This window comes from Capricornis sumatraensis, chromosome 17 (assembly GCF_032405125.1).
Source record: "Capricornis sumatraensis isolate serow.1 chromosome 17, serow.2, whole genome shotgun sequence".
NCBI classification, from domain to species: Eukaryota; Metazoa; Chordata; class Mammalia; order Artiodactyla; family Bovidae; genus Capricornis; species Capricornis sumatraensis.
The window spans coordinates 12133934-12160806 of record NC_091085.1 but is presented as its reverse complement, the minus strand read 5'-3'; the positions used below and the strand labels follow the sequence as shown (position 1 = coordinate 12160806).

Genomic DNA, 26873 nt, shown 5'->3' with positions numbered 1-26873 from the left:
TAATGAATAAGGAATAACTGAAAGGTTCTGATTAGGGCTGCAATTAGCATAACCTAAAAGAAACAAGCCAAGAAATCAATTTTCCAGCTTATTTTCATGTAACATGAACACATCCAAAACCTAGAGCGGTGAGAGGTGATATGGACCTACTGTAGCTTTCGTTGGAGGTAGAGTCATGTGATAACAGGCTAGGGGGGCCGGTGTTTAACGTCACATGCATACTGGGATCGGGGAGAAGGATTGCAGTTCTCCTCCCAGGTGGGAACTCCACACAGAAGAGGTGTGGCATCCTGTGGAGATAGGGTCTCAGACTGCACATTGGTGGTCCCTTTCCTGTCCTTTTCACATCCTCTGAGGGCATAATAGAACCTCAGCTCTGCTTTCTCCCAGGTACCTTAGTATTTTTCAGTTCTGTCTCTTGATGTCTTCTTGTCTTCTTTAGTATTTCCTTAGAAACTCTTCTGGCTGCTATAAAAGCTCAGAGATTTCCTTGAGACCAGGACTGGTCTTACCTTTTTTTTTTCCTTTTACCCATGGTGCATGAAAAGTGCCGATTTTCCATTACACTGAAACCATTATGTTGTCAGTAAAGGAAATCTCAGCAGAGTCATCAGACAGGTTGCTCAGCACTACTCAGACAAGAGCACAGTGAGCCTTTTAGTTTCATTAGCTGAGCACGTGCTGTGGCACTCATTTTGGTCATTTGGTTTAATATTTTGAAGGATAAGAATATGTCAGTACTTAGATATAGACATATATTTTAGAATCAGCACTGTACAGCGTAGTGCTGCATAAAGTGTGCTAGCGTTTTATGGGTTCTACCTGAAGCTGATTTGAATGGAAAAAAAGGAATTCATCTAGTTTGAGGGTCCAGGACCTCTGCTAGAAGAGGGAATGGTTTTAGGGAATGTTTAAAATGGTAATTGTGTTCTCTTGGAACCTAATGGTATTTGTTGTGTGCTAGTCTCTGAGTAGTGAGATTATAGATATTTTTTTGTATTTTAAACATTTTCTATGAAAGGTTATGTTGCCTTTATAAAAAGGGAGATAAGCTTATTTTGAAATAATTAATGTCCCTAAACCACCCAGGCGTATATGGTTCTTGCCAGCAAATTATACAAGGGTAAATAATGGCTGTGTAACTGTAACTCTCTTACTGTATAGCTCTTTTTGAAACCTGGCAGTAGATCTCCAGATTTAGGCATGAGCCAGGAAAGGCACTTACTTGTTATTTACTAGGCATTTTACATCTATTCTCTCACTCATTCGCCAAAACAGTCTTCAGGCTCAGGAGACACACTGAGCAGTGAGGAAGGTCGGGAATAATAGAAAATTGTGACTTAAAAACACTCTTCAGGCACCCTTGTAAAAAGCCTGGAGTAGGGTAACTCCATTAGCCGAGAAAGGAAAGAGCAGTGGTTTCGAGGCTGCATGAGAGGAATTGGGAAATTGACAGAGGAAGCTAGTTTGGCCTGAAGGTTATGAGGGATGAAGGTGGGGAACTTGTTCTACTTAACTCAGTGTTTAGTTTGAAATGACGACAAAATACTCACATGGAAACAGTTGGTAGGAAGTTTATGGTGTGGGTTTGCAATTTGGATGAACAGGGTCAGAGTTCCAGAGATTAAAGTTTAGAAGTCATTACTGTGACAATAGTATTGTCATTGTCTCACCTTCTCTTCTTTAGACCTTTCTTCAGTCAGTCAGTTCAGTCGCTCAGTCGTGTCCAACCGTCTGCGACCCCATGAATCGCAGCACGCCAGGCCTCCCTGTCCATCACCAACTCCTGGAGTTCACTCAGACTCACGTCCATCGAGTCTGTGATGCCATCCAGCCATCTCATCCTGGGTTGTCCCCTTCTCCTCCTGCCCCCAGTCCCTCTCAGCATCAGAGTCTTTTCCAATGAGTCAGCTCTTCCCATGAGGTGGCCAAAGTACTGGAGTTTCAGCTTCAGCATCATTCCTTCCAAAGAACACTCAGGGCTGATCTCCTTCAGAATGGACTGGTTGGATCTCCTTGCAGTCCAAGGGACTCTCAAGAGTCTTCTCCAACACCACAGTTCAAAAGCATCAATTCTTCGGCACTCAGCCTTCTTCACAGCCCAACTCTCACATCCATACATGACTACTGGAAAAACCATAGCCTTGACTAGACGGACCTCAGTCAGCAAAGTAATGTCTCTGCTTTTGAATATGCTATCTAGGTTTGTCATAACTTTTCTTCCAAGGAGTAAGCGTCTTTTAATTTCATGGCTGCAATCACCATCTGCAGTGATTTTGGAGCCCAAAAACGCAAAGTCTGACACTGTTTCCACTGTTTCCCCATCTATTTCCCATGAAGTGATGGGACCAGATGCTATGATCTTCGTTTTCTGAATGTTGAGCTTCAAGCCTATTTTTTTCACTCTCCTCTTTCACTTTCATCAAGAGGCTTTTGAGTTCCTCTTTACTTTCTGCCATTAAGGGTGGTGTCATCTGCATATCTGAGGTTCTTGATATTTCTCCCTGCAGTCTTGACTCCAGCTTGTGCTTCTTCCAGTCCAGCGTTTCTCATGATGTACTCTGCATAGAAGTTAAATAAGCAGGGTGACAATATACAGCCTTGATGTACTCCTTTTCCTATTTGGAACCAGTCTGTTGTTCCATGTCCAGTTCTAACTGTTGCTTCCTGACCTGCATATAGGTTTCTCAAGAGGCAGGTCAGGTGGTCTGGTATTCCCATCTCTTTCTTACTATAAACTAAAAAAAAAAGTTGCATTTATTCTCAAGGATTTTATTTATATTCATAGAGAGCCTAGAAATACACCGTTTGGGGTTTTCCACAGTTGTCATCAAGCTTCAGTTTCAACTCAGTCAGCTTTGTCTAAAATAAAATCTGTAAAGAAGCTCTTAACATTTTTATCTTTTGTGTTTAATTCTTTAAAACTATAAAGAGATAATGTTCCTTTTCTCAGTTATTTCAAGCAGTAGACAGCTGTGATTTGGCTGGACTTCAACTCATAAGAAGAGTTTTTTGTTTTCTCGCTTTTGCTGGAGCAGCTTCTGGATAAAGCAGGCCTCAGAGCTGCCACCAGCCCTGCTTGCTCTCTCAGCAGTCTGCAGTGCCTCACGTCTGGGGTTCTTCTGTTGTGAACTGCAGCTGAGTTTGTTCCTTAGTATTTCTTTTCTATGCAGTTGTCACGTAATCTGATCAGTGCTTGAATGTGAACAAAACATGAGCTTTCTATTTTTTAAATATCATATGTCGAATTTTTTTTAACATAAGTCACCTTAAACATTGGTGAGTGCTAATTTGTAACTTGATGGTGTCCTAAAGGCTATTGTTTTTTTCTAAAGCTGTTTGTGCACCTCCTTTTGCTGGGACATTGCGGGGACAGGGAGGGCCTTTTGATTATCCTGGCATTTGGAGTATCCTCCCATAGCAACACTCCTCTTATAAAATGTGAGGCCAGATAATCAAACAGCTAGAATATTGCAAAATTGAAAGCAAATAGTCGCTGAGTATAGGACTAAAGAGCGTCCTGTGACTCTTGTAATAAGTTTTAGTGGCCAAACATTGTGAGAATATTTTTGTTTATTTTGTTTTCAGAACTTAAGGGAAAAAATTGAGAGTGATTGGGAGGTAGATTCTTTACTATTAGAAAATTGAGGTGTTTATATGTGCTTAGTCTAGCCTTTTTTCTCTCTGGCAAAACAAAAGGAATAGGTATGTATTAAAAATACCTGTGTGTCCTTACCTGGGTATGTATGTGTATGCATTAATGCTGAGAGCTGTGTACATATGTCCATGCTTGTCATTTACCCTTAATGGGAAAACTTGGATTCTTCTACTGTTTACAGTCTATACTCTCTCTGTCCACCCCCTTACCCCATCCACCCCCCCCATATATTGTGTTTACCTTTAACCTAAACAAACCTCTGAATTCTCTTTCCTATTTACTAAACAAGATTAAGTTGCATAACAATAAGAGCACAGCTAATTAGGCTCTTATAGTGTTTCTGTTTTCATCAATATTTCTTTTTTCCTAGACTTTTAAATAATGTAACTTGAGCTATTTTCTGACTTAAGGCAGTTTACCTTTTACTGTTCCTCTCAAGGTTCAAAACAAAACATAGACTAAAAAATACAGTCAAGGTAAAGAAAACAGTCATTTTTGGCGCTTTGTAGACTTTGTTGGAATAGGTGCCATGCCTTCTTTTACAGCCTCATGATGCCTAGCAATGGTGTTAAATGTATAGTAGTCATTTAGCAAACACGTTTGCATTTCTTCCCCAAATTTGAGGCATGCTGCAGGGAAGGGAGGAGATGGAGGTGAGTAAGAATCAACTAGGACAGAGTAGATGCTTACCTCGCTATTTGATTTAGTGAGGCCATAGCGTGCTCTCTCAGAAATGCTTCTGTTGTCTGCAATATGTACTGCTTTCATGGAAAGAAAGCAAAAAATTAGAGGAAAATAAACACATCAATGTGAGAAGCCCATGTTTACTTTCTTTCAAAGCTTTTTATGGCTTAGAACCATGTAGAATGTGAAAAAAGTAATTTAAGATGATTAACATTTCCCTTAAGATAATTGTAATTTAAGAGTACAAGTAAATATCTTTTCAGGTCTGTTAATATATTGTGGGGAGGACCCTGAATGTATCAGAGATTCAACAATAGTTTAGGGTATAAGTAAAGACTAAGAATCTCATTAATTTTGTTATAGTCTTACTTTAAGAAGGATGGAATATACTCTTACTTTAAGGTAATGTCAGTTAATTAGCTATAACCATTAACTGCACAGTTTTTTCTGTTATTATAGGGAGTTGGGGGTTGGGAGGCTGGGAGAAAAAAGATGAGCCAGACTTGGGATCTATCCTAGGCACATGTTTGATTAATATACTTAATTTTTTAAAATTTTCTTAAAAATTATAGTCATTCTTAAGATTAGGTTGATGAAAAGAACTTTACTCACATCATGTTTCATATAGAATTATAATACAGTGATAATCCTGTATGTTAGGATTTCTTTTCTGAGATATTACAGATTTATTTCGTATGTGTGTTATTATGAATTTAACTTATCAGAGACAAGTCCAATAAACAAAAGAGATGAGACAGAGAAAGAGGGGAATACATAGAAAATAAAAACAAGACACATTGTAAATCGACTTTACTTCAATTTTAAAAAAACACAAAACAAAGTAAACACAGGTAATGTGAGACAGCTATGTATGTAGTTTTGGTGACCCAGTGACTGTATACAGATATGTTCTGTTATAGGAAATACTCAAAGCCTACTACATTTTTATAAAAATGCGCTGTAAATGCTGGGAAAGGCTAGGAGAGCAAACATATTCTTCTCTTTGAGAGGATATGAGCCTCTGAGTTTAAAAAATGGATATCTGTTGCCAAATTTTAAGAAGCATGTTAATCGTTACTTAATATGTACAAGCAGATACATTCTTGAAATCTTTTTCCCCATTCTCCAAAGAACTCTCATTTTTTACTCGACATTTTCAAAAGATTCATGTCAGTGATTTACTGTCGTCTTTGTTTCTGTAACTGTAAGTATAAACAGTATTCTTGGTATTTGCTCCTAAATCATGTGAAGTTATTATATTCTATAGGTAAAAGAACCTGGTTCTAGGTAAAGCATAAGCCTTTATGGATTGAAAGGTGGCAGTATAGTAAGCAGCCGCAACACCGCCAAGTATGGTTACCTCCATTTGGATCCTGTGAAACAGTCCCTTACTCCTGCAGCTTTATTTCCAAACGTGATTCCTGAGTGGATTCAGTCATGTAATTTCATGTTGTTACTGTTTTTTATTTATTTAGCAGACATTTATTGTGTATTATATACTGTGTTCCAGGAGGTGTTCTGGGCATTGTTCTGGACCCAGTGAGCAAAAAGTGAAAAAAGTTCTACCCTCCGAGTTTATAGCCTAGTAAAAGAAACAGGGAAGCCTGGCATGCTGCAGTTCATGGGGTCCCAGAGTCAGACACAACTTAGCAACTGAATAGCAACGAAAGAAGCAACACGGATCAAATCACACCAAAATTCATGTATATATGTGTATATAGACTGTGCCTGTGACCAGTGAGTGGGCAGGCTTCTCTTAGAATGTGATGTTGAAAGTTCACCAGGTAAAGTGAGAAGCAAAGAGTATTCCAGGTAATTGGAACAGTCTGTGGGAGGTAAACAGGGGCCAAACCATGCCGGCCTTATAGGCCACGTTAGGGAAGAGCTTATTTGAGTGTTGGTGGGAATCCATTGCAGGAATTCTTGGCAAATGACAAGTCTTAAAATGGTTCAGAGGCTGTAGTAGAACATAAGAGTGAACACAGGAGTTTAAACAGGACTATGGGAGCGAGGATTGGGGTAGTGTTAGTGGAAGTGGAGTGAGCTGAAGATTTCAAGAGATACTTTAAATGGTAGCACAGAAAAACATGTGAAATATGAAGAATAGATTGATATATAATTGGCACTTTTGACTTTTTTAATTCCTTTATTCAGCAAATATTCAATACTTGTTTCAGTCCTGAGTTAAGTAGTAGAAATATAATGGCCTTGCTGTCATAGAGTCAAGTAAGAGAAATAGACATTAACCAGCTAATTATAAAAAAAAATACAGGCTGTGATTGGTGCTGTGAAGGGAAAATAGAGGGGTCTTATGATCTGATAGATAGATTGCCTGATGAACTATGGAATGAGGTTCATGACACTGTACAGGAGACAGGGATCAAGACCATCCCCATGGAAAAGAAATGCAAAAAGGCAAAATGGCTGTCTGGGGAGGCCTTACAAATAGTTGTGAAAAGAAGAGAAGTGAAAAACAAAGGAGAAAAGGAAAGATATAAGCATCTGAATGCAGAGTTCCAAAGACTAGCAAGAAGAGATAAGAAAGCCGCCTTCAGTAATCAGTGCAAAGAAATCGAGGAAAACAACAGAATGGGAAAGACTAGAGATCTCTTCAAGAAAATTAGAGATACCAAGGGAACATTTCATGCAAAGTTGGGCTCGATAAAGGACAGAAATGGTATGGACCTAACAAAGGCAGAAGATATTAAGAAGAGGTGGCAAGAATACACAGAAGAACTGCACAAAAAAGATCTTCATGACCTGGATAATCACGATGGTGTGATCACTCATCTAGAGCCAGACATCCTGGAATGTGAAGTCCAGTGGGCCTTAGAAAGCATCAGTACGAACAAAGCTAGTGGAGGTGATGGCATTCCAGTTGAGCTATTTCAAATCCTGAAAGATGATGCTGTGAAAGTGCTGCACTCAGTATGCCAGCAAATTTGGAAAACTCAGCAGTGGCCACAGGACTGGAAAAGGTCACTTTTCATTCCAATCCCAAAGAAAGGCAATGCCAAAGAATGCTCAAACTACCGCACAATGGCACTCATCTCACATGCTAGTAAAGTAATGCTCAAAATTCTCCAAGCCAGGCTTCAGCAATATGTGAACCGTGAACTTCCAGATGTTCAAGCTGGTTTTAGAAAAGGCAGAGGAACCAGAGATCAAATTGCCAACATCCGCTGGATCATGGAAAAAGCAAGAGAGTTCCAGAAAAACATCTATTTCTGCTTCATTGACTATGCTAAAGCCTTTGACTGTGTGGATCACAATAAACTGTGGAAAATTCTGAGAGAGATGGGAATACCAGACCACCTAACTTGCCTCTTGAGAAATCTGTATGCAGGTTAGGAAGCAACAGTTAGAAGTGGACATGGAACAACAGACTGGTTCCAAATAGGAACAGGAGTACGTCAAGGCTGTATATTGTCACCCTGCTTATTTAACTTATATGCAGAGTACATCATGAGAAACGCTGGACTGGAAGAAGCACAAGCTGGAGTCAAGACTGCAGGGAGAAATATCAAGAACCTCAGATATGCAGATGACACCACCCTTAATGGCAGAAAGTGAAGAGGAACTCAAAAGCCTCTTGATGAAAGTGAAAGAGAGTGAAAAAGTTGGCTTAAAGCTCAACATTCAGAAAACAAAGATCATAGCATCTGGTCCCATCACTTCATGGGAAATAGATGGGGAAACAGTGGAAACAGTGGCAGACTTTAATTTTGGGGCTCCAAAATCACTGCAGATGGTGACTGTAGCCATGAAATTAAAAGATACTTACTCCTTGGAAGAAAAGTTATGCCCAACCTAGATAGCATATTCAAAAGCAGAGACATTACTTTGCTGACTGAGGTCTGTCTAGTCAAGGCTATGGTTTTTCCAGTAGTCATGTATGGATGTGAGAGTTGGGCTGTGAAGAAGGCTGAGTGCCGAAGAATTGATGCTTTTGAAGTGTGGTGTTGGAGAAGACTCTTGAGAGTCCCTTGGACTGCAAGGAGATCCAACCAGTCCATTCTGAAGGAGATCAGCCCTGGGATTTCTTTGGAAGGAATGATGCTAAAGCTGAAGCTCCTGTACTTTGGCCACCTCATGCGAAGAGTTGACTCATTGGAAAAGACTCTGATGCTGGGAGGGATTAGGGGCAGGAGGAGAAGGGGACGACAGAGGATGAGATGGCTGGATGGCATCACGGACTCGATGGACGTGAGTCTGAGTGAACTCCAGGAGTTGGTGATGGACAGGGAGGCCTGGCGTGCTGCGATTCATGGGGTCGCAAAGAGTCGGACACGACTGAGCGACTGAACTGAACTGATGAGCATACAAAGGGAATATGTTTGACATGAGAGAGGCAGTGACACGGGAGCTGATATCCAAAGGGATGGAGAGGAGGTAACCAGAGGTGTATAGGGAAAGGAACGATGGGTGCATGCTCAGTCGTGGCCTGGCTCTGCTGTCCATGGAATTCTCCAGGCAAGAAGACTGAAGTGGGTTGAAGATCCCCTTCCTCCAAGGGATCTTCCCATCCTAGATCAGGGCTGAACCCAGATGTGGGATCAAACCCGCATCTCCTGTGTCTCCTGCATTGCAGATGGATTTTTTATCTCTGAGCCATAGGGGAAAGGAATAGAATATGCAAAAGCCAGTCAAAGGTCAGTGAGTCCAGAGCATGCAGAGAACCAGGGAGAGTAGCTCTGGATGAAGTGGACAGATGAATCTGGCCAACACGAGGATGAAGTGACCTACATACAAGGTTGCTCATCACGGTATCACTGGTAATATCAAAAGATGAGGAACAACCGAGACAGTTCAGCAGTAAAGAACAAGTCGAATAAAATCTGATTCATTTATACAGTGGAACACTTTTCAGCCATTAAAAACAAAAGATGGGATGTAATTAATAGAAAGATCCTCAGAGCATACTGGGAGAAGGCAATGGCACCCCACTCCAGTACTCTTGCCTGGGAAATCCCATGGGCGGAGCAGCCTGGTAGGCTGCAGTCTATGGAGTCGCTAAGAGTTGGACACGACCGAGCGACTTCACTTTCCCTTCTCACTTTCATGCATTGGAGAAGGAAATGGCAGCCCACTCCAGTGTTCTTGCCTGGAGAATCCCAGGGACAGGGGAGCCTGGCGGGCTGCCGTCTATGGAGTCGCACAGAGTTGGACATGACTGAAGCGATTTAGTAGCAGCAGAGCATACTATTAATAATAAATGAAATGAAAAGACCAAGGTGCACAGCAGTGTATGTGGTACAAAACCTTGTGTATAAGAAAGGAAAGACTTAAGAATGTATAATCTTATTTTCTTGTATTTGCATAAAGAAAATGCAAAGGAATTAACTAGTTAACGTTTTTTTGTTTTTTTGTTTTTTTTACCTGTAAGGGGAATAGAGTAGTTGGAGACAGGACTGAAAATCTTGATATATACTTCTATCCTTTCCATTTTGGTCCTACCTATTCAAAGGATGATTTTGATTTAAAAGAAAAGAAAATATGTATAGATAGAAAATGTTTGTTTTTAAATAGGGTACCTTCTGTTTTCAAAAAGAATCAACCAGATTTCTATTTTTTAAACATAATTTTATTACCTATGACCTGTAATTTTGCTCATAGCTTAAAATCAAGTGATTGATTCTGTGTTGGAAAGAATAGAAAAACAGTTCCATCTTAAGTGTGAGGTTAGAAATGATATGATAGTGCCTTCCATATACATCAGAAAATATTTTCTTGTATACTGCCATGTTTGCTGTGTTTAATGGTTTGACTTCCAGGTCCCTTTAAAACTTTTTAAACACACATGAAACAGGATAAATTTGCCTGTGATTTGCATTGCCTCCTTTCCCTTTTTATAAAAGAGATGGAAGTCAACTGTCTTTGCATCAATCATGCAGCTAAAAAGAATTGAGAGTTGTGGGTTAATTTTAAAATTAACAGCATCCAAGCCATACCTGTTGGCTGATTTTGAAATTAACAGCATCCAGTTACCTGTCTTAGTGATTTGCGGTCCTCAGCTGGTGAATGAGGGAGAGGGCACCCCTAGCCAGCCAGTGCTGGTTTCCAGCAGGCAGTGTGAAGGAAAGACATTTTGTACACTAGATTTAGAAGCCTTCCCAAGGGGTAGCTCATGAATTGCTGTTTTTATATATTTGACTTTGTGTGTGTGTGTGTGTGTGTGTGTGTGTGTGTGTGGCAATTATGTTTAAAGTGCTTGTGTTTTCGTGACCTCTTCTGGTCAGAAGTTCATGTTTCTGTTGCTTATCTTAGAGGGGAGGGGACTGTTCAGTGCTTCTACTTTGAGTGTATAGGATTCACTTATTAAAGTTTAATTCTTGACCATTACTGCTGCATTGTCTCTGTTCTATTAAATGGTTGTACTTGTGTACGCCTCAGATTCACATTTCACTTACTTTGCCAGCCTTGATTATCACCCAAGTCAGTTTGCCAGTTTGTCAGTTTGTGATAAAGGTGAGTTTTTAAGTCTGCAACCAGTGTGAGATTTGAACAGATCACTGGTATCTACATTCGTTTTATTTATTTTTTTTTTCTACATTCGTTTTAGTTACAGTAGCATTACTGCATTTTTTTTTTTTTTTAGTTCTTAGTAGTTACCGTCTTGAGATTTACTTAAAAATAAACCCTTTAATTAGTGTCTCTGAGTAAAAGCTCAGACTAGACCAGCAGTGTTTAAGAACGTGACTTTGCGTTGTTCTTTTTGACCTTTCCTTGAAGTCCTCTAATGACTCGGTCCTTTCCTGTTGACCATATATATATTTCTTCCATGACTCATCTACACTTTGCTTTCTTAGATTTGAAATAATCACTTTATAACTAGATTTTTTTCCTTTATTCCTCTTAAATCTTGTAACATTCTAGTTTAATATTTCTTTAAATTTTCAAAAGATCCCTTTTAAAAATTATTCAATACATTTTTAAGGTGCTTACTTTGGGCTAAATCTAAAGAAATATTGTATAGTTCTATTATGACAAACTCTGCTAACAAGCAACTTACAGTCTCATGGAGAACATTTCTGTTTTATACAAAATGGTGACTGAAGCATGAGGAAGAACAAACCTGGAATTTGACGAAGAAAACCGCAGTGAGGGCTGGAAGAGGCGGTGTGGCTCAGTGAGGGCTGGAGTGGCAGTGTGGCTCAGTGAGGGCCGGAAGAGGCGGTGTGGCTCAGTGAGGGCTGGAAATGGTTTGGCTCAGTGAGGGCTAGAGTGGCGGTGTGGCTCAGTGAGGGCTGGAAATGGTTTGGCTCAGTGAGGGCTGGAAGAGGCAGTATGGCTCAGTGAGGGCTGGAGTGGCGGTGTGGCTCAGTGAGGGCTGGAGTGGCGGTGTGGCTTGAGCCAGACAACAGAGTAAGGAACATGAGCACTGGCAGAAAGAGGCCAAAATAAGTCTTCAAGAAATCCTGGATCATATGTTTCAATGATTTGTTAACTTTTGTTACATTTTCTGTTCTTTTCCTAAACCAAAACACTTACGGACTTTTTTCTTTTTTTTTTAAAGAAAACTAATGGTTTTATTATAACAAATTTTGGTAAAGATTTTTCAAATTTAAACAGTTGTTAGGTACCTGGGATGAGAATTTTGCAAGCTGTTTAAGAGGAAAAAAGTTAGTTTTCCAAGATAAAATACAGAACCACACTATGAAGGAAAACTATCTTGTGAATGTAAAGATGAGTTTGAATGGACCGTTAGTTTATCTGTAAGATCCTGTTGCCCAGTGTCCAAAAGGCCAGTGAGAACAGGATCACCTATTTAATGAAAGGAAATACCCAGTGCCTTAACTACGCTCATGGCCCTAAATTAATTTTAAGCTAGGAGTTCATATGCTAACTGGAAAGATTTATGCTATAAAATGTGTCCTCGAGCAACTTGAAAGTTTCTTTCTTTTTCTGTGTATTATTATAGCGTCCAGGGCTTTCTCCAGTCAAAGCACCAATCATACTGTGCTGTGAATGCCTGTTAATGTGTTTCTCCTAAATGTGAGTGCCACGGGTACATAGTTAGGGCCTTCTCTTCCTATAGTAAGTGAACTGATGGACACGGATCTTTGAGTAATCTGCATGTAGAGGACGTCTATCATCTTCTCAGCCAGCCACCTTTCCAATTAAAGTTGTATTCCTTACCTTAAAAAAAAAAAAATTAGAGGGAAAAGGTTGGAGATAACCTTGAAAAGCAGAAGCCATATTGGTCACCTCTAAACCTGGAACCTTTGGAGGAAAGGGTGAGGACTGGGAGTTAGCTAGCTTAGGCGTCTTTGCTAAAGGGGAGAAAACTTGTGCGAATCTGTTACTGGAGTTTACAGATTGCGTTCCATCAGTTATCTTCTTTTCAAAACAGGACTGCCCTTTTTTACCTCATGGCATTGGGCTCCACTCAGTCATGTCCGACTCTGCAACCCCGTGGACTGTAACCCTCCAGGCTGCACAGTCCACGGGGTTTTCCAGGCAAGAATACTGGAGTGTGCCATTTCTTTCTCCAGGGAATCTTCTGGCCCAGGGATGAAACCCAGGTCTCCTGTATTGCAAGCAGGAGCCACGAGGGAAGCCACTTTTTACCTCATAGGATGCTTTTTTCTTTTTTAACCTAATTGTCAATGATTTGTTGAAACCCATCCCAGTGAGTCAGAAAAATGAAATCTGTTCTTCCACCTCCATACTTGTCTTTGCGTCTCTCCCTCCCTTCCCAAGGTCCACACCCATTTTCTGATAGTGCTTTTCTTTTTCAGCTGCTAGTTGCTTTTATGACAAGCCATTTCCACAGCTATTACAAATAAAATTATACTTTGCAAACCTAATAAAAGGCCAAGACAGGTATATATTCCTGCTATTGCTATTCTGATTTCTTACTTACTGGAAAAAGATCAAGGATGCACAGAGAAAGCACATCATTATACATTTTTAAGTAGTTGAGAAAAAAGAAAGGCGTTAATACCTTACATATTAGTGGTTGGAGACTTCTTACTAAACAGTGATTTTGTTCCAGCTTTTCCTTTCATGTTTAAGCCAAGCTACTGCCCCCAAATTACTGTACACTTAATATAAAACCCTATTTTATAGAATTACTATAAAGGAGAGCCAAATAAGTTTGAAGAACTTAACAATTGTAAATAAAATTGTAAACTAATAACTTATTTTAACTAGAAATTACCTCATTTAAAGAAATTACCTCAATGTCTCTGATAAGGTATGTAATCTAAATTTGATTTGGAAAAAAGTTCATTTGGTAGAAATAAAGTACTTTTTTTTATCATTTGATGTCTGTGAAGTAATACTTTAAGTTTTATAGTCAGTAACTTTGTAAATGGTATTTATCTTCTATTGATACATGCTGTATAGGCAGGAGAAAGTTTTTAGTGTTATCCACTTGGTATCATTGAGTTAGACAAGTCTGTCTAGACAGCATATTAAAAAGCAGAGGCATTACTTTGCCAACGAAGGTCCATCTGGTCAAGACTATGGTTTTTCCAGTGCTCATGTATGGATGTGAGAATTGGACTATGAAGAAAGCTAAGTGCCAAAGAATCGATGCTTTTGAACTGTCGTGCTGGAGCTGGAGAAGACTCTTGAGAGTCCCTTGCACTGCAAGGAGATCCAACCAGTCCATCCTAAAGGAGATCAGTCCTGGGTGTTTATTGGAAGGACTGATGTTGAAGCTGAAACTCCAGTACTTTGGCCACCTCATACGAAGAGCTGACTCATTGGAAAAGACCCTGATGCTGGGAAAGATTGCGAGCAGGAGGAGAAGGGGATGACAGAGGATGAGATGGTTGGATGGCATCACCGACTCAGTGGACATGGGTTTGGGTGGACTCCAGGAGTTGGTGTTGGACAGAGAGGCCTGGCGTGCTGCGATTATTGGGGTCGCAGAGTCGGACACGACTGAGCGACTGAACTGAACTTGGTATCATGTATCAGTTCTGCTCTTAAATTTTTCTTACCCAATTTCTGTTTAAAACCCCAGCTTGTCTCTATGTGTTAGCAGTCAGTGTTGAAGTCTGGTTTGCCCTTTAACAATTACAGCATCGTATGGTATATTTTAGGTCATTCGCCGGCTGTTGCTGTAGTGGTTTTCCTCTGTCTGGTCAGGGCTGCTCTTTGGGAGATCTTTATGAAAGTTCTCTGTGCGTGACTTCATAATGATCTAGTGTATTTCTAAATTACTGTAACTGTTTCTGATGTTAGGTGTGAAAAATCGGTCCAATCTTTCGTCATCCCACAGGCAGAAAATGTTGCTTCTGTCTTCTACTTCTATTTTAAATCTGGTTTTCTGTTGTGTTTTATTTAGCCTTATAACCACTTTAAGTTAGGAGATACATACATAAATAGATCAATATAGATTTTATTTTCCTGCTCTGTAATTATGGAAAGATTACATGGAAGTTTTTTTAATCACATATTCATATGTTTAATATGAATATTTAGTATTGCATTATTCTTCATAACTTTAGAAAGAATTCCGTTCTAGCTGCTCCAGCCTCTGTGTGCGTGCAGCTTGAGGACCAGAGACAGAACAGAAAGAAGGTTAAGGTGTCTTTTCTCCATCGCTGCCCTTCCTTTAGTTGATCTGTTAAACCTGTCCTTGTTTATTTCGAACTTTGTTTAAAAGCTTTCTAAAATGCTTATCGCCTTATGAATAGAGGCAGGTTAGAATAGAGGAAAGAAGCCAGTCTTGGAATAGACATTCCTAAGGTCCCCAAATCCTGTCTGCTTCCTGGATGTCTAAAACTTAGGTGAACTCCTTAACTTTCTGAGTCTTTATGTTTTTAAATGATAACATGGAGAGAAGAGAAGATTGCAAAGAGCAGATGTAAGGGTAACATTTATCTGTTGAACAGAAAGTGCTTCACAAAAGTTAGTGTCACCTACTAAGAATAGTCTACCAAAAATTCTTGGCTGTTTCTTTGATACTGTATGCTCATAACTTCTCATGATTTTATAGCACAAATGTAGAAGTAATCTGAAAAAATGTAATAACCCTAAAATATTTCCTTCAGCATTATGGCTTTTTGACCCTTCTTCTAAAAGTAGGGTTTGATCTTTTCCCCTCATTTTACTTTCTTCACGTCTCTCCACAAGTCAGTTCTAATTGAGAAGCCAGAATCTTGCCCAGACTGACCTTTATAAAGTGAACCTGATGAAAAAACCAAATACTTAAAATAATGCTTTTGAGTCTTGTTAAAATTGCTTATATACAGAGACAACAGCATAATATCATTACCATGGTTGCAAAAATTACCTTTAAAACTGTACCACAGCTGCTTTTCTAATAGTTGTTAATTTTTCCCTCTGTTGGTAATGGTTTATATTTATTTAATAACTAAAACATCCTAAGATTCTTTGTAGCTATCATAGCTTCATTAAATACATTATATGAGTGTATATCCTAGTGCAAATTAAAATTAGTCAAAAATAAGTAGAGAAAGAATAGAAGAAAATTTACAAGAAAAAGATGTAGTAAAAGCAAAATATTCTGGTTTTAATTCATTTAATTTAGAAGGTGTATTCTTATGATAATTGATTTATTAGTTTAATTTACCTTTATTTTTGAGTTACTAATGGTTGTATTAAAGAGTCAGCTTACTATTTTTATTTAAATTTGCATCTGATTTGAAGACTTAGTACCAGAATCAAAACTTGCACTAGAATAACACAAAATCAATGCTAATAGAAAAGTGAGATAAGTTATCTGTTTTGGTATAAAACAGCTTCTGAGGTTAAAGTGACAGTGAAATTTTATACTTTATTTCCATAATTATAATTGAAAAGTTGTGAATCCCCAGAGCCTCTCTTTATACTAGAAACTTTTCTGAAGTGTGACTACTTTAAAATGCTTTTACACATCAACCTTCTCACAGTTACCAAAAGAATGTTTTTGTGAAAATGAATATTGTCTCATTTTATTATGAAAATTAGAATTCAGTCCTAAAAAGCAGCCTCTTTTCTTTCTGGATTAGGTTTCCCTGAGGGGTGGGGAGCCATTTTAAATACAGCTAATGTCCCCGTTTTGAGGCTCGGTTGGAGAAGGAAATGGCAATCCACTCCAGTACTATTGCCTGGAAAATCCCATGGACAGAGGAGCCTGGTAGGCTACAGTCCATAGGGTCGCAAAGAGTCGGACACGACTTACACTTATCCCTTAGGGTGTCTGTTAGGTTGGTTGACTCAGAGGGTGGGGACCGTTGTGTCAACATCGATAGGGCTAACTAAAAATTGTCTGATGCCCTTCCCACTTTGTTTTTGACTCTCTCCTAACTTTCGAGATTGTTGTAAGAGCTCTCTGCAGTTTAGTGTTTGAATCAAATCCTGTGCTCTGTTATTGTCTTCTCCAATTCTAAAACATTGACGATTAAAATTGAAACCCAGAATTTTTTGTGGCCCAAAAAAACAATAATTAGCTAGACCCTATTTCTAAAAATTAGAATTTCACACTAAAAATACAGAAACCTTTTAGTTTCTCTGTAATTCCAGGAGCCAAGGGTCATCTGAAATTGGAAAACAAGAAAAGCGAAATACTAGAAGAGCAAGGCAGAAATATTACTTTGTGACTCAAGTAGGTTTACTAGTGTGAAAACCTTAAACAATAACTCAAAATAGGGAAGAACATTCATAAACTTGTACATAAACTTTCAGCTGAATTTAATACTTCTCTAATCGAAGTGCCAGTTTCTGTCCTTTAAATAGAAATAATGTTTTTGTACTGAAAGAAAGCCTTTCAACAGAAAGGTTTTCCAGAGCCATGTGAGTTTCCAAATATATGTATACTTCTATTTAGAAAGCAACTTTATCAGAAAGTTTCAGTAGAAAGGAACCATGAAAATTACCTGAATCTCAGTTTCTTCATTATTCAAGTGAAGAGAGAGTTCGCATGGTAAACTTGGGACAGAGATGTGAATGAAGCCCAGTTTCCTTGAACCTGTCATTCTCATTCAACTCTCTCACCCTCTGCTGCAGTTAACAGGAGTCTCTAAGGGCAAAGAAAGGGATTATCTACTTCATGGACAGAGAAAATGGAACATTAATAAATGATTTATTTGTAGTAGATTTGCTTTGTTCCCAATCTGGTAAGTGGCATTTTTAGTGAAGGAAATTTTACTTGTGTGCTTTTGCAAAAATTCAAAACTCGTCACATAGCAGTTTGTAAGGATTGTAACATGATGTTTTAGAGACAGAAGTTTACCTTGAATTCTCTGAGGTGTATTACTTTAGACTCTACAGGCAAAGGTGAATGTCTTAATTATAAACAGAATTGATTTGTGGCTTTAGAGAGAATTAGAAACTAGAAAGATTATTTGAAACGTTCTAATTTAGTTTCATTTTTAAATCTATTGATTTATAGTCTTTATTTTTTATGCTATAATTGAGTCGTGAAGCTTCATCATTGTCCTGTTTTTTCCTTTGCTTTTTTATTTAATTGGTGTACGTGTGTGCGTGCTTGTCATTTAGTCATGTCCAACTCTTTGTGACCCCACGGATTGCGGTCCGCCACCAGGCTCCTCTGTCCATGGAATTTTCCAGGCAAGAATACTGAAGTAGGTAGCCATTTCCTCCTCCAGGGGATTTTCCCTACCCAGACAGGGATCGAACCCATGTCTCTCTCCTGTGTCTCCTGCATTGGCAGGCAGATTCTTCATCACTGAGCTACCTGGGAAAGTCCCAATTGGGCTAAACACAGTTTTTTGGGTTTTTTTCTTTTAATTTTTTAAATTGGTATGCACACAAAATACATACCCTTGGGCTTCCCAGGTGACTAAGTGTTAAAGAATCCGCCTGCCAAGCAGGAGATGTGGGTTCAACCCCTGGGTCTGAAAGTTCCCTGGAGAAGGAAATGGCAACCCACTCCAGTATTCTTGTCTGGGAAATCCCATGGACAGAGGAGCCTGGCGGGCTACAGTCCATGGTGTTGCAAAGAGTCGGATACAACTGAGCGACTACATACATGACAAAAATTCAATGCAGTGCATCCTCTTGCATCCCTCTTAGGTCAGTACCTAGTTGTGGAATAGCTGGGCTGTATGTACGATAACATGGGAATAGTAGGTGTGTGTTTAACTTTTTAAGAAATCGACAAACTTTTCCTCAGTTCAGTTGAGTTCAGTTGCTCAGTCGTGTCCCACTCCTTGAGACCGCATGAACTGCAGCACGCCAGGCCTCCCTGTCCATCACCAACTCCTGGAGTTCACTCAAACTCATGTCCATCGAGTCCGTGATGCCATCCAGCCATCTCATCCTCGGTCGTCCCCTTCTCTTCCTGCCCCCAATCCCTCCCAGCATCAGAGTCTTTTCCAGTGAGTCAACTCTTCCCATGAGGTGGCCAAAGTACTGGAGTTTCAGCTTTAGCATCATTCCTTCCAAAGAACACCCAGGACCGATCTCCTTCAGGATGGACTGGTTGGATCTCCTTGCAGTCCAAGGGACTTTCAAGAGTCTTCTCCAATACCACACTTCAAAAGCATCAATTCTTTGGGGGTCAGCTTTCTTCACAGTCCAACTCTCACATCCATACGTGACCACTGAAAAAACCAGAGCCTTGACTAGACGGACCTTTGTTGGCAAAGTAACGTCTCTGCTTTTCAACATGCTGTCTAGGTTGGTCATAACTTTTCTTCCAAGGAGTAAGTATCTTTTAATTTCATGGCTGCAATCACCATCTCCCGTGATTTTGGAGCCCCAAAATATAAAGTCTGACACTGTTTCCACTGTTTCCCCATCTATTTCCCATGAAGTGATAGGACCAGATGCCATGGTCTTCGTTTTCTGAATGTTGAGCTTTAAGCCAATTTTTTCACTCTCCTCTTTCACTTTCATCAAGAAGCTCTTTAGTTCTTCTTCGCTTTCTGCCATAAGGGTGGTGTCATCTGCATATCTGAGGTGATTGATATTTCTCCTGGCAATCTCGATTCCAGCTTGTGCTTCTTCCAGTCCAGCGTTTCTCATGATATACCCTGCATAGAAGTTAAATAAGCAGGGTGACAATATACAGCCTTGACGTACTCCTTTTCCTATTTGGAACCAATCTGTTGTTCCATGTCCAGTTCTAACTGTTGCTTCCTGACCTGCATATAGGTTTCTCAAGAGGCGGTTGTAATATTTGACATTTCCACCAACAAAATATGAGAGGCCAATTTGTTCCACGTCCTCACTGGTTTAAGTCAGAATTTCCCCAATAACTAAAGACGTTGGTCATCTTTTCATGGACTTATTTCCCATCTGTTTTTTGTTTTGGTTTTTGGTGAAATGCCTGTTCAGACTTTTCCCCTATTTTTTGGTTAGGTTGTTTGTCAATTTCTTATTCATTTGTAAGAATATTTTGAATATATTTTATGTGTATCAGTTCTTTGTCTAATAGGTTTTGCAGATGTTGTCTCCCAATATATGGCTTGCCTGTTCCTTTTTATAACAGTGTCTTTTAATTAATTTTTTGGGGGTTGCCGTGCTGGGTCTTGGTTATTACGTGGGCTTGTCTCTAGTTGCAGCAAGTGGGAGCTACGCTCTAGTTGCAGTTCAAGGGCTTCTTACTGCATCCGCTTCTCTTGTTGTGAGAGCGTAGGCTCCAGGGCACTCGGACTTGGGTAGTTGCGGTTCCGGAGCGCAGGCTCTGCAGTTGTGGCACGCAGGCTTAGATGTCTCGTGGCGTGGGGTCCTCCCAGATCAGGGGTCACACCCATGTCTCCTGCACTGGCAGGTGGATTCTTCACCACTGAGCCGCCAGGGAAGCCCATAACAGTGTCTTTTGAAGAGAAAAACATTTTAATTTTGATGAAGTCCAGTTGATTGTTTTCTTTTTCTAATTTATTCTTTGTGTGAGCTGTTTTAGGATTTTTGCCAAACCCAACATTAAGATTGTTTTCCTATGTTTTCTTCTAAAAGGTTTACAGTTTTTAGCTCCTACATTTAGGCCTGTGTTCCATTTTGAGCTGAATTCTGTATATGTGGTAAAGTATAAGGGTCAGGATTCATTTCTCATGACTCGTTCCTTGGATGTCTTTTCCGTCTCTCCACTCTCTTGCAGAGCTTTATCTAGCCATATGGCTTTGAATATCATCTGAACATTGTTGTATACTGACTCTTAATTTACCTCTCCAGCCTAGACTGCCGTACTGAACTCTGTCCAGTCTCACAATTGTTGTTGTTGTTCAGTTGCCCGGTCGTGTCTGATCCTCACGACCCCGTGGATTGCAGCACACCAGGCTTCCCTCTCCTTCACTGTCTTTCAGAGCTTGCTCAAACTCATGTCCATTGATGATGGAGTTGGTGATGCCATCCAGCCATCTCATTCTCTGTCACCACCTTCTCCTCCTGCCCTCAGTCTTTCGCAGTGCCAGGGTCTTTAGTCCACTGTGTCGGCTCCTCACATCAGGTGGCCAGAGTATTGCAGCTTCAGCTTCAGCATCAGTCCTTCCAGTGAATATTCAGAGTTGATTTCCTTTAAGATTGACTGATTTTATCTCCTTGCTATCCAAAGGACTCTTGAGTCTTCTCCAGCACCACAGTTGGAAAGCATCAGCCTTCTTTATGGTCCAGCTCTTACATCCATACATGATTACTGGAAAAGTCATAGCTATTACTGTACAGACTTTATCGGCAAAGTGATGTCTCTGTGTTTTAATACGCTGTGTAGGTTTGTCATAGCTTTTCTTCAGGCAGCAAGTGTCTTTTAATTTCATGGCTGCAGTCACCATCCCCAGTGATTTTGGAGCACAAGAAAATAAAGTCTGTCACTATTTCCATTATTTCCCCATCTATTTGCCGTGAAGTGATGGGACCAGATGCCATGATGTTAGTTTTTTGAATGCTGAGTTTTAAGCCAGCCTTTTCACTCTCCTCTTGCACCTTCATCAAGAGGCTCTTTAGTTCCTCTTTGTTTTCTGCCATTAGTGTGGTGGTGATCTCAAAATTACAGTTACCTGTTGAACATTTCATTTCATGTTTACTTGAAAAGTATCTCGAATTTGTCCAAAACTGAGCTCCTAATGTCGCCTTTCCCTTGCTCCACACCTGCCCCTCTCATAATCTTTGCCACGTAACTGTATGTCAGCTTCAGTTGTTCAGGGCAAAATCTTCACGCCCTCTTTGTCCTCTTTCTCTTGCACCCCACCTCTTGCTCTTTCTGTTGGCTCAGCCCTCACACTGAGAAGCCCCCTCTTCTCACCGCTTGCTTGTCACTGCTCTAGTCCAGGCCGCGGTCCCCTCGCCTAGGTTGCTGCTGAAGCATTCTAACAGGTCTTCCCAGTTCTCCCCCCGCATGTGTATTATCTGAGTTAGGTATTGTCGTTTTCTGCTCAGGATCTTCTCGTGCCTTCTCATCTCCCTTAGAAAAGTAGCCAGAGTCTTTAATGACATCTGAATTCTCACACCATCTAACCCCTCATTACCTATTTGGCTTTATCTCCCACCAGACTCTCTCAACTCCAGTCGCACTGGCCTGGTTAGTGTTTCTCAAGCAATCCACCTGCCCACCACAGGGCCTGTGTACTTGCTATTTCCTCTGTCTGGGGTCTTCTAAGTGTTTTAAATTTGGTTCATTTTCTTACTTCCTATGGCTTCCCTGATAGCTCAGTGGGTAAAGAAGCCACCTGCAATGCAGGAGACCCCGGTTCAATTCCTGGGTCGGGAAGATCTGCTGGAGAAGGGAGAGGCTACCCACTCCCGTATTCTTGGGCTTCCCTGGTGGCTCAGCTGGTAAAGAATCTGCCTGCAATGTGGGAGAAACTGGATTCGAACCTTGGGTCGGGACGATCCCCTGGAGAAGGGAAAGGCTACCCACTCCAGTATTCTGGCCTAGAAACTACCATGGACTGCTTAGTCCACAGGGTCACAAAGAGTCAGACACCACTAAGCACCTTTCACTTCAGCTCAGTTCAGTCACTCAGTCGTGTCCGACTCCTTGCAACCCCGTGGACTGCCCCACGCCAGGCTTCCCTGTGCATCACCAACTCCCAGAGCTTGCTCAGACTCATGTCCATCCAGTCGGTGATGCCATCCAACCGTCTCGTCCTCTGTCATCCCCTTCTGCCTGTTCGTATGGTTAGCTTTCCTCTGTGCATTGCGACACCTCTCCCGTACACGCCACTCATACTCTCCTTTGCTGCTTTGTTTTTCTTTGTAACATCATCTGACACATAAGTGACATCGTCTGACATACTGTGTACTTTACTGATTGTATTTCTCTTTATTCCCTCAATAGAATACAGGCTTTTTGAGAATTGTCTGTTTTGTTGCTTGCTTGCATTCCAGCCCCTAGACCAGACCCTGGTAATATTTACTGAGTGAATGAATGTAAGTAACATTTTAGGTGCAATATTTTTTTTGCTCTGAATACAAAGTGGAGACATTATCTTTTTTAACCTTTCCTTTATTTTAATAATAAAAAGTGTTAAACACATTCAGAAGAGTGTTTCAACATACAGGCAAGATAGAAATAGTAATGACCGCAAAGAGCAGCCGCTTCCCACCACCCGGGTTAAGAAGCAGAATGTCAGCGCTGCGGACGCCTCCTTGTTGCTTTCCCTTGTCTCGCCTTCCCTCATCTGCTCCCTCTGTAATCTGTTCTGAGTCTTTCTTAGCGTGATTGTTGGTTTTCTGAGTAGTTTTACTACATGTGAATGTCTCCTTCAGTTACCTGTGTTTCTGAACTTTATATAAATGGAGTCCTGCTGTGAGTGTTCTGTCTTGTTCTCTCGGATCTTCCTGAGAGCCGTCCGTGTTGATGCATGGAGCTCTAGTTCATTTATTTTCACTATATATTAATAGTATCTCCATTGCGTAAGGAAGCTGTAGTTTATCGGTTTTCCTGTAATTACAAATTTAGGGTTGTTTTCTTGTATTTTTATGCTAAAACCAGTGTAGTTATGAACATATTTGTGCCCATCTCATGTGAAAGTGTTAGTCGTTCAGTCGTGTTCAACTCTTCACAACCCTATGGACTGTAGCCCTCCAGGCTTCTCTGTCCATGGAATTCTCTAGGCAAGATATGGGAGTGGGTTGCCATGCCCTCCTCCAGGGGATCTTCCCAACCCAGGGAATGAACCCAGGTCTCCTGCATTGCAGCGGATTCTTTGCCATCTGAGCCGTCAGGAAAGCCCCATGTCTCGTGGAACGCATGAGAAAGTTTTTCTGGGGCATGTTTTTATGAGTCAAATTGCTATTCCATAGGGTATATGCATCTTTAATTTTACTGGTTAATGCCAAACTGTTTTCAGAAGTAGTTGTACAAATTTATACACCAATTGGCAGTGTGCAAGAATTGCTATTAAGTTTTCCTAGGGTAGAAGATACAAATAACATCTCACCTCAGTCTTAATGTGCGTTTCCCTGTTTTCTTGTGAGGCGGGTGTCTTTTCAGGTTTAACTGGCCACTTCTGTTTCCTCTTCTGTGAAACGCTCATCCATGTTACCCGCTCTTTTTGACTGGGTTGTTGGTGTGTGGGAGTCCTTCATGTTTTCTGCATATGTACCCTTTGTCAGAGCCTGTAATGCAGACCCCTTCCGCACTTCTGTAGCTTGTATTTTCACTGTCTTTGGGTGAATAGGAATTCCAGATTTTAAAGTAATTGAATCTAACAGTCTTTTCTTCATAACTTATGCTTGTTTACCTTTAAGAAGTTCTTTGATACCTGGAAACTTTCCCACCCTTCTGTCCCAGTATACTGCCCTCAGAGCTCTCCTCTGACCAGTCCTTGACAGTCTCCAGAAGAGATCTGAAACTCAGTCACACTGGCAGAGGTGACTGAGAACAGGTCAGTTTTAGAAAACATTTTTACGTAAATAGGAATCAAATGAGACCTAGCCTGTAATGTTCTGTTTTACCTCTTTTTTTCTACCTGTGATTTTCATTGTGGCATTCCTGGTGACTCAGTGGTAAAGAATCCGCCTGCCAGTGCGGGAGATGCAGGTTCTATCCCTGGGTCGGGAAGATCCCCTGGAGAAGGAAATGGCAGCCCACTCTAGGATTCTTGCCTGGGGGATCCCAGGGACAGAGGAGCCTGGCAGGCTGAGTCTGTGGGGTCGCAAAAGAGTCGGACATGACTTAGCAACAAAACAACAGTTTTCGTTGATTCTAGTGGCTTACAGGGGAAAGATTTGGTCCTGAAATCAAACTCCACTCATGTAAGGTAAACCTAGGTTATAACTTTAATAATTTGACCTTATCTTAGCAGATACTTAGACAAATCAGTTTTCATTTTAAAGCTTGTTTTTAAAAGTGGTTGCCATGCAAAACTTTTCTATCTAGACATAGAAAACGAGATCACTATGGATTAATTAAAGTCTGTATTAAGAATGTGTAAACAAATTTTTAATGTAATACTGTTAACTTGAACGCTGTTAACCAAAGGATAGTTAGGAAGAAATTAAGTGCCTTCTTGGTGCTTGAAAAATGTGTTCATTTCAGAAGTACAGAATCGTGGGATTATAGAGGGACCCTTAGAGGTTCTTCTGAGATGATCCATCTGGCAGAGGAATTCCTTCTAAAGCATCTCTGCCCTTGGACTGAAGGCCTTGTCAAGGCAGGCAGTGTGGATAAACCAATTGTGTCCGTGCACTCCTGTCAACAAAGTTTATTTGCTTAGCGCACACCTTTTTTTCATTGTGCTTGGGTAAACTTCACATCACTTTCTATCTTTGAAAAGCAAAAAACTGATTCTTGTTTCACTTACAACACTTTTCTAACATCAGTTGTATGTGGGTATCTTTCTTCCACACAGACAGTTCTCTGATTTTCTGGACACTAGCTGGGTGTCCTGAAATTCAGTTGACTTCTGACCCTGTGGCACACCCTTCAGCACCACCTGTGCACACAGTTGGAAACTCTGGGGCATCACCTGTGCTTCTGACTGGTCAGCTGTAAAGTGGTTCCCACAGCCCCCTCAGGAAGCTCAGTCATTTGTTAGAGCAGCTCACAGAGCTCAGGAAGCAGCTGACTTATTACATCACCAGTTCATTACGGAAGTGTTAAAGATGAAGACGTCCATTGGGCAAGGTCTGGAAGGGGTCTGAACACCAGCTCCTGTGCCCGTGTGGTTTGGAGGGCACCACCCTCCTTGTTTGTGAATGCGTCAGCCAGCCCAGACATTTTCCAGACTGGCTACTGCAGGGATTTTCACATGGGCTTCTTTGCGTGGGCACGGCTGATTAAGTAATTGTCCAGAGGTTGGGGGGTGAGGGTGAAAATTCCCACCTAGTCACAGTTTAGTTCCCCTGGCAACCAGTCTCAAGCAGTGGTTATCTAGGGGCTTTCCAGGAATCTTATTAACATAAAGGCTGTTGTGGTTGAAAAGTGCTTGTTGTGAATAACAAGAGACTCCTTTCACCTTTAATAGCTCTGGGACTATTTCAGCAACTGAACCAGAGACCAAATATTACAACTAAAGATGCCTCCTTGGCTCTTATCACTTAGGAGATTAACAGGTTTTAGGAGCTCTGTGCCTAGAATGGGACCAAAACACAGTATGTATTTCTTATTATAAATCACAGGATCACACTCTTACTTCTTACAAGTTCCAAATCAGTGGGTTCTAAATAAAGGAAATTTTATCTCACTAAAAAAAGTCAATGTCATTTGGAGGCTTAAACCGTCAAATAGGTAAGTTTAGATTCCACTGAAATCAAAGGAGTACTTACTCTGTGTCAGACAGTGTGCTAGGTAGTATCTTGTTTCATTTAACCTTTCCGCAGCACTACAAACGTAGTTCTTGGTAATGGCAGCCCTGATAGACAGATGAAGACCTTGGCCAGTGAAGTTAGAAGGACCCTGTGCCTGATACCACTGCAAGGTGGGGCAGCCGGGCCTGGCACACATGCTTCCTGATTCCAGAGCTCCTGGTAATTTCTATAGAAGAACAGTACTAGTAATAGGGATGTTTTACTGAGGATCTAGATGAATAACAAATACAGATTTGGGGAGGCTGCGCCCAGTATCAACTATACCTAATGCAAGTCTGACCAGAAAATTGAAAATAAAAGTTCTCAGAGAATCCATATTCCATTTACTCATAAACTGCACTTAGGTCTTGAGGCTGGTTAGTAGCAGTTTTGAAACCGTGTGACTCAGATTGGGACTTTCTTTTAGACCCATGTTCTTTTAGAATCACTCACCTGGTGACTGGACTTACTGAGGCCCAGGTTCTTTGTGTCTCAGTGCAGAAGGAATCCAGCAAGAGGCAAAGTAATAGGCAAGAAGTAGTAGATGTATTGATAGAGAATGCTTGTGAGAGATGCGGTTGGGCAGTCAAGAGGCCTGTGCCCCAGAATTAAGCAGCTGCATTTTTATAATCAAAGGAAATCAGCAGAAGGATGGTAGCATTTTTTCTTTCACTTAATGATGTGGGGGCACATCTCATGCTTTTATGGTTAAGCAAGCTGCTCTGTCCACGCTGTTCTGAGAGCTTTCTTGAGTGATCGTTAACTCACAGCGGCCTCCCGAAGCTCCCTAGGTTTCCCTCTGTTTGCAGTCCCCTGTTGGGACTTCTCCAGCTGCCTGCGTAACTGTGCTAGTCTCTCCGTGTCAGTTTTCTGTGTA

At 40.8% G+C, this 26873-nt stretch overlaps 1 protein-coding gene across 3 annotated transcripts in view; it reads left to right on the top strand.

The window, feature by feature from the left end:
• The window catches only part of ARFIP1 (ARF interacting protein 1), a 137142-nt gene that overhangs the window by 105089 nt on the left and 5180 nt on the right, over positions 1–26873 (top strand). The gene's annotated exons all lie outside the window — the stretch shown is intronic.